This window comes from Lissotriton vulgaris, chromosome 1_1, assembly GCF_964263255.1.
Source record: "Lissotriton vulgaris chromosome 1_1, aLisVul1.2, whole genome shotgun sequence".
Taxonomy (NCBI): domain Eukaryota; kingdom Metazoa; phylum Chordata; class Amphibia; order Caudata; family Salamandridae; genus Lissotriton; species Lissotriton vulgaris.
The window spans coordinates 1676605934-1676618725 of record NC_141685.1 but is presented as its reverse complement, the minus strand read 5'-3'; the positions used below and the strand labels follow the sequence as shown (position 1 = coordinate 1676618725).

At 43.1% G+C, this 12792-nt stretch overlaps 1 protein-coding gene across 1 annotated transcript in view; it reads right to left on the bottom strand.

The window, feature by feature from the left end:
• Positions 1-12792, bottom strand: part of CHCHD3 (coiled-coil-helix-coiled-coil-helix domain containing 3) — a 1074460-nt gene that overhangs the window by 556888 nt on the left and 504780 nt on the right. The window lies entirely within an intron of this gene.

The window sequence follows — 12792 nt, the reverse complement described above, 5'->3', positions numbered from 1 at the left end:
TTGCTCCTCAAGCTATCTCTATAAAATGTGTATGCATTTGGCCTATCCGAAGGCAAGCGCCCATTACATGCTCCCAAGTCATGACCCGTTGTGAACTTCAAAATTTGGGCCACTGCTACAGTACACTTTACCTCCCTATTACTTTCTAAAGCCGGAATGTTGTTTGCCATATCTTGTTCATCAAAAAGGTTATTGTAACCTATTACATGTTAAAAATTGCAATTAAAGTCACCACCTATAATTATCCTTGGCTTAGTCCCTAATACTTCTAAAAAAGAAGCTAACTGCTCTATTACTAATGATTCTTTGTTAGCACGACTTGGCCTATTATAGATGTTAATTAAATATAGATCTTTACCATCCAGAGTAACCATGTTTAAACCCACCAGGTCATGTGATGGTATGTGCAATGGAACAATATCAATTTCAAGTGTAATTCTTATCCATATTACCAGACCCCCGATGGCCTACCCTTTACTGATGGGCTAGCGTCCACACTAAATGTCCTAAAGCCCACTCTGTGGGGGGTTTACAGTAACCAAGTCTCCTGTAGGAGAATAATATCACTCTATTCATTCATTCCATACCATATCAATTAAATTCCTATTTAACCCAGCTATGTTCCAGGAGGTGAGATGCACTGCCAAGTTTTTACTGAATTCTATAATTGAATGTTGCCCAAGTACTATGTTCTCATTTAGTACAGTTAGATTTTTATTTTCCATGGGGTGATCTAAGTGTAACTTTGAACAAGGAGCTTGTAGAATCGAAGTGGGCTCCACTTCCCTCTGCCTGAATAGCTCATTTAACCTAACCATTGAAACACTCTGCGCATCTACAAGTTGTCGAAGTGCCACAGGGAAATTTGCCCGTGGTATTACAGGGATATTTACTATATGTAGTCAGTCTAGGTCATCGAAGGACGATAGTCCTTCAAATCTGATTAAAAGTAAAACAGATGTGTCCACATTATTAATACTATTTCCAGTCGACGGTCTATAGAAGTAACCTAATGGGAGGGTACAAATACGAGCATTTTTAAGCGAGCTCTCCTCATGGCATTTAATATATTCCTAAACAACTGGGGGCGTCTAAAATTCATCACCAAACCGTCTCCTATTATGTTCTTCGCAGATTCACCCAGCCACCCGACTCTACGGACCATAAGAATATCTTCAGTGTTTAGTGGATGGAAACGTTTGAATTTCGATAACCAATCCACTATTTTATTCCCTAGGTTGGACCAAGTTTCTTTCTGCTCTCTTCTTAAGACAGGAACTCCAGCTAACACCAATACATAAGGACATGATGCTGGGGGTAACTGTAAGACCTCCGTATTAGGTATTAAATCTGTGCCTTTTGGACTGTGTATTACTGTCCTACCAGAGTGACTACCTGGTTTATTGGGGACTAATTGTATTTGCGGTCTATTTATCGAGCTCCCTTCAATTCCATAGATACTCTGCAGCCCGCCCTCAATGTGTCCCTCTCTATTATATACTGAGTTACTAGGACTGACAGAGGAGCATCTCTCGGCGCATTACCCCTACTACATATTGCACCCTTACCACAGGGGGCCCAACCCTTCAACTGTGGTTGCAATTGCGGTTGTATTTGTACTTGGGGGCCTCTCTGCTAGATAGCTGCACAAGAAGGACCATCACTCTTCGTTAGGTGCCCTAATGTAATATGCAAATGCTACATCTTATTGCCTAGCAGGCTTATATTTGCGCTCATACGATCCGCAAACTGACTTAGCCATACCTTAATCTCAGATTCTAGGACATTGTTAATGTTTGCTCTAGCCTTCCAGCTATTTCCTCTATTTGTGAGTTGTGTGGGACATAGTCTACCTCGGTCTGTGTACTCACTGAGTTTTTGGACTTAAATTATGGTCTGGTTTTGTCACTCGGGCTATCCCCCCAACTTTCTTCACCTTTGAATTCCTCACAGCAAGATTAACTTTCTTGTGTACCCGTTGTTCTTGCCCCTTATTCCCCACAAGCGATCTTTGTTTTCGTAGCCTGTATGTCATACCAGGGCTAGTTGGGCTACTTGTAGCATCTTGCACTACTTGTGGAGAGGTAGTGGGAGTATTTGATAGCTGCGAGTCATTTTGGACCGTTATTGTGGGACTCTGCAGAATTCTTTGCAGATTATCTGAGGGTTTTGGAGAACACAATAACCTGTTTGTAAAAGTATTTACAGGGTCAAGGGATACACGCCTTTCTACTAATTGAATTTCATGGTTCAATAGTGATTCTGCTCTAATGATAAAGGCATCCAGCGTGGCAGCAGGGCCCTTACGCTTATTCATAATTTTTAATCCAAGGGCTCTCAGCGTTACAGATGCAAAAAAAAGAAGAAGATCTAATTAGCAACTACTGAGACCCAAACACTCAGAGCAGAATTTAGTGCAAGTAATTAAGCTTACCACGCATATAATAATGTTCAATTATTAGAGGGGTGGCCCAGTCCAGCCCTTCGCCCTGGCTTTGCCCAGGCAGCACCCAGGCACGCCCGCGCGCATCCCACGCTGCAGGAGCCCTCGTCCGCTTAATAAGCGCCTCCTGATGACTTGGTTTGCAGGCGCCAACAGCAGAGTGCCGGGAAGTGTAGTCCTGTGCTCCGGCGTTGGTGTCAACTATGTGGCGGGAACATCAGGATAGAGGTGCAAACGTTGCGGTCCCCGCGGACCGTTTTCAGCAAAGGAGACAGTGGCAGGAAGTTAAAGGGACCCGTGGAGCGGGAGCCCCCGTCCACTTAAGAAGCTCCTCCTGATGACGTGGTTTGCGGGCGCCAACAGCAGAGTGCCAGGAAGTGTAAGAGACCACCATTAACTTCAATCAGATTCCTTCCATAATTATCAATTTATAATGCTTTTATTAATCCCTCAACAAAAGAAAACAACGGATGTAAGCTGGAAGTGCTTCTGGAAACAGAGGTCTACAAGAGTATGCCATAAGTACTCGTAGCAAATATTTGTGAATTGAGCCTCAATTGTCCCCCACCAGTAATAGAGACCTGCCTTGTACTGTTTTGCCTTCTCAAATCGCTAGAGGAAACCTAGAATTCCCATTAGCAGTAATATAGGGCACCTACACCTTCTACATGCCCACTCTGGCACTATTCTATATCTACTTTTACCTTTCCCTCAACCCGCATTTACAACCTTTGTTATTTTAAACGACAACCCTGCACTAGACTCTTACCTGTAGTATATGCAAAGTAACTGCTCAATTCGCATTCACTAGAGCTGACAACTCCACCAAGGCCGCCATTTTGTAAAAAATAAAACTCAGCAAGAATACATTGACTTCAATAGCTGCACTAATACTCTCAACGTAATAGGGATATTAGAAAACTATACAGTATGAGTCGATGCATGTTGTAGGTACTTACAAACGATAGCAGTTGGCTTAACACTATGAATTATAAAAAACACCATCAACATTTTGCAGTGGCACAAAGTGCCTCAAAAATAATAAGGCCTCATTCCATGAATCCTGCGATAAACGAGCATTGCGTGTCACTTTGGCTCTGTAACAAGTACATTTTCGTCTCCCATTTGCTGATATGATGAGGGATGTAATGCATTAGGTAAATCGAGTTTCAATGGGGGCTAGTAAAGCAACAGCAGATGGATGCCTGTGAGAAGCAAATTGCCGCAACGCATTATAAATGCAAGATGTTATTGTGGCACCCTGTCATCAGCAGGGAAATATTAAGAAATTGGGCAGGCTTCAGGCTGCTGCTGGGAGCTTTCAGCAACCTCTGATGCCTTCTCTGCCGCTGGCAGTAAGGTACTTCGGTTAATAGTATTCTACATTTTAAAACAGCAATTTTGCCATTGTAGAAGCCTGCTGCTGTAATTAGTTAAACATTGTTATTATTAAGACTTAATGTGGCGGTGGATGCGTTGCAACGCGTTACATAATAGAAATAATTACCTATTTGTCCAAGGACAGATCCGCAGAGTGGACTGCAGGCAAACTCAAGATGGGACTGAATACTCCATGGAGTTGCTGGCGCTACAGGAAATTCAGCAATAATGCAGGCAAGTAGAAACTTTTTGTGGGCAGCGTGCAGAGTCAATATAATTTTGATACTACCAGAAAAAACAACCAGTTAAAATAAGCATATCAAAATAAGAGCTCCACTGAGACTGGCGGGAAGATAGTTTACAATTTCTTTTTTGGGGGGGAATATGTTTATTGGTCCATTTTCTGATAACACAAACCTTTACATCAAGTACGAAGAGTATCATGAGGTCACAGGTATATCGAGTCAAATCATAGGTACTATGTTTATCCACATCAGCCAATTGAGAGTCTACAATTTCAGGCAATTATTTACAGGTGCGAGCAGGCTCCTCCATATGAGCAGTGGAGCGGCTTCCCACTAACCAAAACGCCCCAAGGCGTAGGAGGTTACATTTGCCGTTCTTCAGCGCATTGGTTACACAAGATCTGAAAAATACTGTTTCGCCACTCATCAAACTGCTGGCCATTGATTCAGCAAACTTATCGCCCATATGAAATCGGTCTTTCAATCAATCAATCAATGAGGGGGTGTATAAAGCTCGCTACTCACCCGTGAAGGTCTCAAGGCACTGGGGGAAGGGGGGGCGGTGTGCGCCACTCTGTTCAGCCGAAGAGCCAGGTCTTGAGGTTCTTCCTGAAGGTGTTCAGGGAGGGAGCAAATCTTATGTCTGCCAGTAGCTCGTTCAAGGTCTTGGCTGCGATATGGGAGAATGATCTTCCGCCTGATCTGGCTCTGTGGATCCGCGGGTTTTCGGACAGTGCGAGGTTGAATGATTGCAGGTTTCTTTTGGTTACCTGGAAGTTTACTCTATCATTTAGGCATTTGGGTCCGTAGTTGTGCAGGCACTTGTAGGTGTGAGTGAGGATTTTGAAAGGGACCCTCTTCTCCACGTGGAGCCAGTGGAGTCGCCGCAGGTGTTGGCTGATGTGTTCGCACCGGGGCATGTCGAGGACGAGTCTGGCTAAGGTGTTCTGTATTGTTTGCAGTTTGCGTAGTAGGGACTTGTTGATGCCGGTGTAGAGTGTGTTGCCACAATCGAGTTCACTGGTGATGTGTGCGACTGTTTTCTTGATTCGGGGTGATACATTTGAAGGTCTTTTGGAGGATGTGGAGGGTGTTGAAACAGCTGGAGGTGACGGATTTGACCTGTCGGTTCATGGTGAGTGATGCGTAGAGTACGATGCTGAGGTTCTTTGAGTGGTCTGAGGGGGTGGGTGGGCTTCCGAGGGCGGTGGGCCACCAGGTGTTGTCCCATGTTGAGGGAGGTGGTTCCAAGGACGAGGACTTCTGTTTTCTCGGTGTGAAGTTTTAGGCAGTTGTCGGTCATCCAGGCTGCCACTTCTTGCATTCCTCTCTGGAAGTTGAGTTTTGCGGTGGTGAGGTCTTTGGTGAGGGAGAGGCTGAGCTGGGTGTCATTGGCGTAGGATATGATGTTGAGGCAGTGTTGTCGGACGATGTCTGCGAGGGGAGCCATGTAGATGTTGAAGAGGGTCAGGCTCAGAGATGACCCCTGTGGTACTCCGTAGGTGATGTCGGTGGGAGCAGAAATGAAGGTTAGTAGTCTTCCAGTGAGGAACGAGCGGATCCAGTCTAGGGCAGTTCCTTGAATGCCGGCCTTTCGTAGTCTGGTGATTAGTGTGCAATGAGAGACGGTCTTGAAGGCTGCGGACAGGTCGAGGAGGATGAGGGCTGCGGAATGGCCCTGGTCCAGGAGGGTGCGGATGTCGTCTGTGGCGACGAGTAGTGCTGTCTCGGTGCTGTGGTTGGCTCGGAATCCGGATTGGGATGGGTTGAGGACGGTATGTTCTTCGATGAATGTCAGCTCTCTGTTGACTGCAATAAGCAAATTCATACTATAGAAACACTTCACCTGCTCCAGGGAGTGTTCCATCCAACAACTGACAATGAATCTGGCCTAGATGTACCTGCAGAGACTTCCACTGAAAAGCCGATTGCTGCAATGTTGGTGCCATCTGTGTTGTTGGGTTGGTCTGCTGTACTATGAGCATCTATGATCACAGGCTTTTTCTCCAATAACTCTAGTAGGCTGAATTCCCAAGAGGGTTGCCTCTAGCCTTTGCTTCTTATGATCAAGGGGCCTGGCACAGTCCTACCATCTAGCGGTTGTGTTTCTAATGATTGACACAAAATTATCTTATTTACAGACCTGATTTTCATGATGCAAGGCTAACAAGTCCTTGCGGAGCATAATCTCTACATTTGAAAATTACTGGGCTATCTCATGACTAAACGTAATTTATTCAAATGCAAATACGCAAACAAACTAGAGATTGATATAACTACCACTTTCTTTACAATACACTACCAATTCACCACTCTGTGTGGGAATACATGGTACTAGTTAAGTAGTGCTTTAAGATCACACATCACGTGGGCTCATATGAACACTGAGATCACTTTAATTAAGATCAACGACAACAAAGGCTTTGGAGCAATGACTGAATAACAACTACAGAGTAGATTAACCAAATCCAGGTACAAAAATTACTATGGAGATAGTGATAGAATATCCAATAGAAAAACAAAAATATGGCTCTCATTTTATAATAAGTCCTACATTGCTGATGTAAAAGGACTGTGGGCAAAATATCCAAAAAGTTAACATGTCTGGGCTTTCTGGGAAGTTTCACTTATTCGATAAGTTAAGTTTGGCATCACCAGAAAAAGGAAAAAACCTGCAGAACATGGTAAACTTGGTTAAGTAATTAGAAGAAGGTGTGGTGTTGCAGGACCAATGAAATCCTCTTCTGTGTGCAGGCATTGTGATAGGATGCCTGAAAGAGCGAGAACTGAAACAGCCTTCTGACCTTACAGCAAATAAGCTGCAACCAGATCAGCAAAGATATACCACTGTTAATCACATTAAAGTAGATTTAGGTATTGTCGAAGTACAATTATACAGAACCTTAAATTCCTCTGATGTGAAAAACAGAGGCGCCAAACAAACAATAACAAGTTCGAGAACATTTGAAACCTATAGAGAGCTCAACTGCTAAAAGGCCTCTGTCTCAGGTAAGAGTCCAGTCTTGAGTTATGTGATCTGACCGGCAGACCGGCTGTAAAGCCCCCCTCCAGCTGAGGGTACAGTGCTTGCCATCATGCCAGTCGGTGTGATGACCGAGTGTCAAAAGCTGAACACAGTTTATTCTCACTCCATGGTGCTTATTGCCCCGTTATGCATTATCCAGAAACTAATCAGAGAGGTTTACATCACAAACCCTACCATTAATAAAAAAAGGCTGTTTTTCATGTCTTTTGCAAAAGAACAAGCGCAAGGAAATAATCTGTCAAAAATTGTGAAGATCACTGAACGAAAGTGTTCACATAGAAGTACAGGCATAATGTTTCCAAAGGGGAGGAAGGAATTAAGCTAGGACTGGCGAAAATGTTCACTCGTGGCCAGACAAGTTGACTCAGTGGCTCTTAATACAGGCCACACCTACTGAAGACTTATGGGGTAATTGAGCCAATGTATCAACAACATAATAGGCATAATCTATCTTTTAAATCCTTCCAAAAAGAAAATACAATATTTTAAAAATGAGTGTGCAAGATGCAATTCATTTGTTGCTAATTTTTTTACCCTGATCTAAGCTTGCTTGGGTACCACACATTGTGGGTCTCAGGGGAAGGGGTATAGTTATCTTCGTCATACACACCATCTTCTCTCAGCTCACTTCGTACATATTGGTCTACACCACTCAACATCCCATACCTTTACAAGTCTATTATCCACGTTTTATAAACAAGACATAACAAGTTACAATATCAGAGGAATGGTGTGCAAACAGAAAAATTAACAGATTCTGCTAAAGTAAAATATGACTTTTACCCCTTATTCAGCATTAACACACTCACCAATTAGCTTTTCCTTCAAATTAGGAAGAAAGTTAACATTTAAAAACTAACCAGGTTATTATAAATAATGATACAGCTATAAAGAAACTAATTGAATAAAGCAGCAATTCTGCTTGCTGATGTAATCCCTCATTAAGGAACCTGATCATGGCTTTAAATATAATCCTTTAGGTTTCACAGCAAATTGGTTCAATGCCTGCTTATCAGTCAGCTTTACGGTCAATTTCAATCACCTCCTCAGCACAACATTTCTACCCACCCAACAGCCCACACAGCAATTTATCTTCCGGCTAACAGAGCACATGAGCTATTGTATAGATTACTGGAGAAGCAGAGCCAGGTTAACCTGTTGCCTCCCAGTCTGAGTGCACAGCTACCGGCTCTAAACGGAGTCTGCGTTTGCAGGTGCATCTGCTCTTACTAATATAAGGAGCACCTGGGATTGGAGGTTGTTTTATGATTTATTACGAGCCATAACACAATTACATTCCTTCAACGTTGTCATGGACGTATGAATACTAGAAACACTATCAGACCAGCAAAACAAAGTAGTTGCAAATGTTTCTTTTTGAAAGTGCAGATTTATCTAGTGACAGGAAGGGATGTAACCTAGTGCATTACCTCTGCTCGTTAATCCTTTCAATTAATGGCATACGAGCTAAAATGACACAAATGTAACCTGGTTTGAAATTTTTTTTTTTTTTTGAAAACCTTAATTTTGTAAAGAAAGAACAGTTACAGACCCACAACCACGGAGGCCGGTCAGTCAAGCATGGTACCATCGACAGCAAATTACACAGCTCATCAGCCGACAACCCGGGGGTACGGCAGCGATGTTTCGTGAGTGTGTACAGGCCTACGGTATATCTAGGATACTGGAAAGGTTTCTTGAATTCATTCTTGCTGTTTTTACTATTTATTACATATAATTGATTTTTAAATTCACACCAATGACACCAGCTCCACCAGGACCTTTGGCTGAATATATTATTTTTCCAAAGAACGGCTGGAACGTCATCAAGGTGGAGACCCACTACCTTGTTGCAAAGCAGGTGGAGGCATCATTATACATGCACAGCAAAAGGTAAATACAAAATTTCCTTTGCTAGCCTTTCTAGAAAGGGTGAAATAAGGAATCCCACCCTCAACGGGAAGCTTCTCCAACTGGTGTGAATTACCCACCAGTTGGAATTTCTCCAACTGGTGTGAAGTACTCACCAGCCACCCAAGCTCATTTGATGGTCCACTACCTCCACTGTGTGAGTGTTTTCCACTGGGCCAGTTCCCTCCTCTGCCCCCAAGCACTTTCACTTGTTCCACTACCCCTAAGGCACTCCTGCTTGCTTCCTTTCCCTTTCGCTCCCTGGCGTTTCTACTTGCTCTTTTTGTCCCCTCTCCCAAAGCGCCTTTGCTGGCTTCCTTCTCACTATTTTTCCTTACTCACTCAAACTTGCTCACCCAGCTATTCGAAACTGCTCAATCACGTTTCCTGGAACACCAAAAGTGCCCACATTCGTCCCTTCCTCTTTCTGCAAGCTTTCTCGGGAGGGAAGAGAGCAGTAGAAGTTGGGAAGGCAGTGTCGTTGGAAGGAAAGTGTCTGTGCACTCACAAAGACTGAGGATGTGGAAATGGGTCAGGAATGTGAATGTTCTGTCCACTGCTCAACCTGGGTTGAGTGCAGCATGGTCAAAACATTTCAGAGGTAATTTGTGGAGGTGAGATCTGTATGCTTCTATACGCCATTGGGCTCCGGTTGTGCTAGAATGGAGCTGTAGAGTGCTAACTGAAATTCTTTGTGAATATGGGACGATTTCAGGACATAACATGAACTAGAAAAACAGGTGATTCCAATAAAAAATTCAAAATGGAGGTTAAAATGGTCATTAAGGAAGAAATAAAATGTTCAAGTGTTTACACATTTGTCTGTGGATGTGGACTAATCTAGCACGTATTTTGGCCCACTGTCAGATGGATATCTAGAGATGAGAGAACTAGTTTGCCCTTGCAGGCAACAGCCGCTCTACACGTGCTCGACTGTCAATTAACAACACAGGCGGAGGTAACAAACGCCGAACCGCCAGGTATGTTGTTTTCCCATAAAACATAAAAAAGAGACATTAGTCATGTTCCACTGCATGAACAAGAAATAGTATGAATAAAATATAGTCTATCTTGTACGGCCATTGAATCAGTGTACCCCCAAAACAATGAGGGATCTTCGCCTTCTAGGACAAAAAAGGTAGGCCATATGGAAACTTATAGCCCTCATAAAAGTGCGGAATAAAATAGATAAATGCTAATGAGCGAGTTGATTCTGTCTCTAACAGAATCTGCTGCGCCAATTTCCCAATCCGAAAATCGAGCATGAAAAAAGAAGCACGGTCAACCAGATTTGGAGATTGGGTCAAATCTATATTTGATGCATTGCCAGAATATCCAGTGGGGTGGGAGCCCTGATAATGACTAAATCATAACCCATTTTTGCATATTTGTTTGCTTGATACAGACCACGCAGTCCATTTAAAATTAAGAAGCCCTGAAGAGAGCCTCTGTACTTATTGCCCGGGACACGAAACGCGTTGGCAATTCGTCAAACATTGAGGAGTACTGAATTGATTTCCTTCCCCCCCTGAGGGTGCTACTACAATTAGACACACCCCTTGAGCAGGATCCTTTAGGAATCTCCCAATGTTTCCCCTATACACAAGTATTTGACAGCTTACGGTGTCGTAGGATGAACAAATGCCTGTGCGTAATATACAGTATTATGCAAAATTGATATATATTTTTTAAAAAGTGCTGTTTGTTTTGTCATTATTTGTCTTGTCATATGTGGTACCTTCGTTGTTATGTGTAAATAATTCGATATGGTTTGAATTATTGTTGGAAACAGAATGTGCTTTGATTACATTGTGTCCCTTTATCATGACTTGTTAAAAATGTTTTGAGTCTTTACAAAAGAAATTATAATTAAAAAGATCATACATAAGTAATTCATTGTTTGATCCTAGCGTTGATTCAAGACACGCATTTAACTGCCATGAGGGTTGGGTTACCTTATATGTGTACGAATTTCTGGCCCTACTCGACCCTTGCCCCTAGTTGGGCCAAACTCCCAATTGCATTACTTTTAAAAAGTTGGCATTTTCTTACTTTACCCATTTTGTTCCTCTGAAGGTATCTGGAATACACATCTGGGTTGGGTGACAGCTAGGCTTTGTGCATTCCCTCTAGACAGCCACACACAAAGGTAGCTGAGTTGTATCCAGCATATGCCGACAGCCCAACTCCAACTTTGCAGATGCAGGTCCTCCAAAGCACAGCTGCTGAGTGTCTCGGACACCACATCGCCAACGTTTGCAACACACCGTCCCTGAATTCAAAGCCTTCCTGCCCTAAGTGGCTTCGTGCTGACGCACTTCCAACAGCCCAGCGGTTAAACATCGACATTTTGGACCGATGCACAGTGCTCTTGACATCGACTTTGCCCAACTTTGGATCCAAAGCATCGCCTTTGACAGCGACGCATCCCCTCCGTTTTTCAATACTTCATTCCAGAGCTTCAACCTCATCCAAGGAACTGTCAGCGGAATTTGTATGACTCCTGTATCCGGCTAATGCTCCATTGTGGTCAAACTGAATTTTGGATTTGCCCTGGTCAAGTGCGACCAGATAGCCCCTGTTGCAGCTATTGATTTAATCTTGCATTATTCATATCTTGACTTGTGTATGTTGATTTTTTATTGTTGTTGTCTTGATTTACTCAGATAAATATTGGCTATTTTTCCAAACAGTTCGGGGTGGGGTGTGTGTGGAATGGGGGGTGTATGTGGGGTGTGGTGTGTGTGTGAATGCTTTACACATGGCTTCTTTAGTTTATCTTGACTGCCCTGTGCAAACTACCGGAGGGTGAGCACAGGTAAAATTTTAGTGTGTACTACACTTACCCTGACTAGGAGTGTGGTTCCTTTTTGGACAGAGTACGTACCTCTGCCAACCAGAAACCCAGTTTTTAACACTGAGGAATAGAGTCTGAGGAATACAGTCCAGCTAGTACAGATTAACTCATACATATCAGAGTCCATTTCAATGACATGCAGCATTACCCCAAGGTCCGCCTTTTCACAGGTAATGTCATTTTATACAGAGAACCCCTGGAAATGTTTCTGGCAAACATGGACATCCATCAATATGTAGATGAGAACGAGCTATACGCAAGTATGACAGCGAACTAAACTATCACCAAACTGAACACCTGCCTGATTATGTCTAGGCCTGGATATCTAGGGCCTAACACAAGTGAAATATTTTCAAGGAATAGGTTGTTCTTATCACTAAAGTCAGCAAACTCCTCCTACAGAGATGGCTGGTCAAAATACGCAGAGCAGACTTCACTCCTACTGCTCAGCAGAGCAAGTCCCTTGGCTTCCGAAAGAACAAAGACGTTAACTTCAAAATACATGGGGCTTACCACTTCATAATCACCTGGAAAAAACTGTCCCTCAGCTGCACAATAAAGCCTTTTTCTTCCAGAAGGTAACTTCAGAATGGCCGTACAAGTAGTAGTCCTTTAGTAGCGAACAGAGTTATAGAAGACAATCCAAACACACTCTGGTCCTCTCTGAACAGTGTTCTCAATGACACAACACCCATCTTCAAATGTCTCCCATACTTCAATTGAGTAACTCCTATTCACCAAGGTCAGCACTGATAACTACTGGCCGCCCATATCCTTTCCAGGACACACTATATCATCCATAAAGCAGTCAATCATGAGACACCACAACCATCATCCACTGCTAAGTCTTGTTGAGTACGCTGTACAACCCACAACATCAGCATTGTTGTGAATACCAGAAAATGAAGAA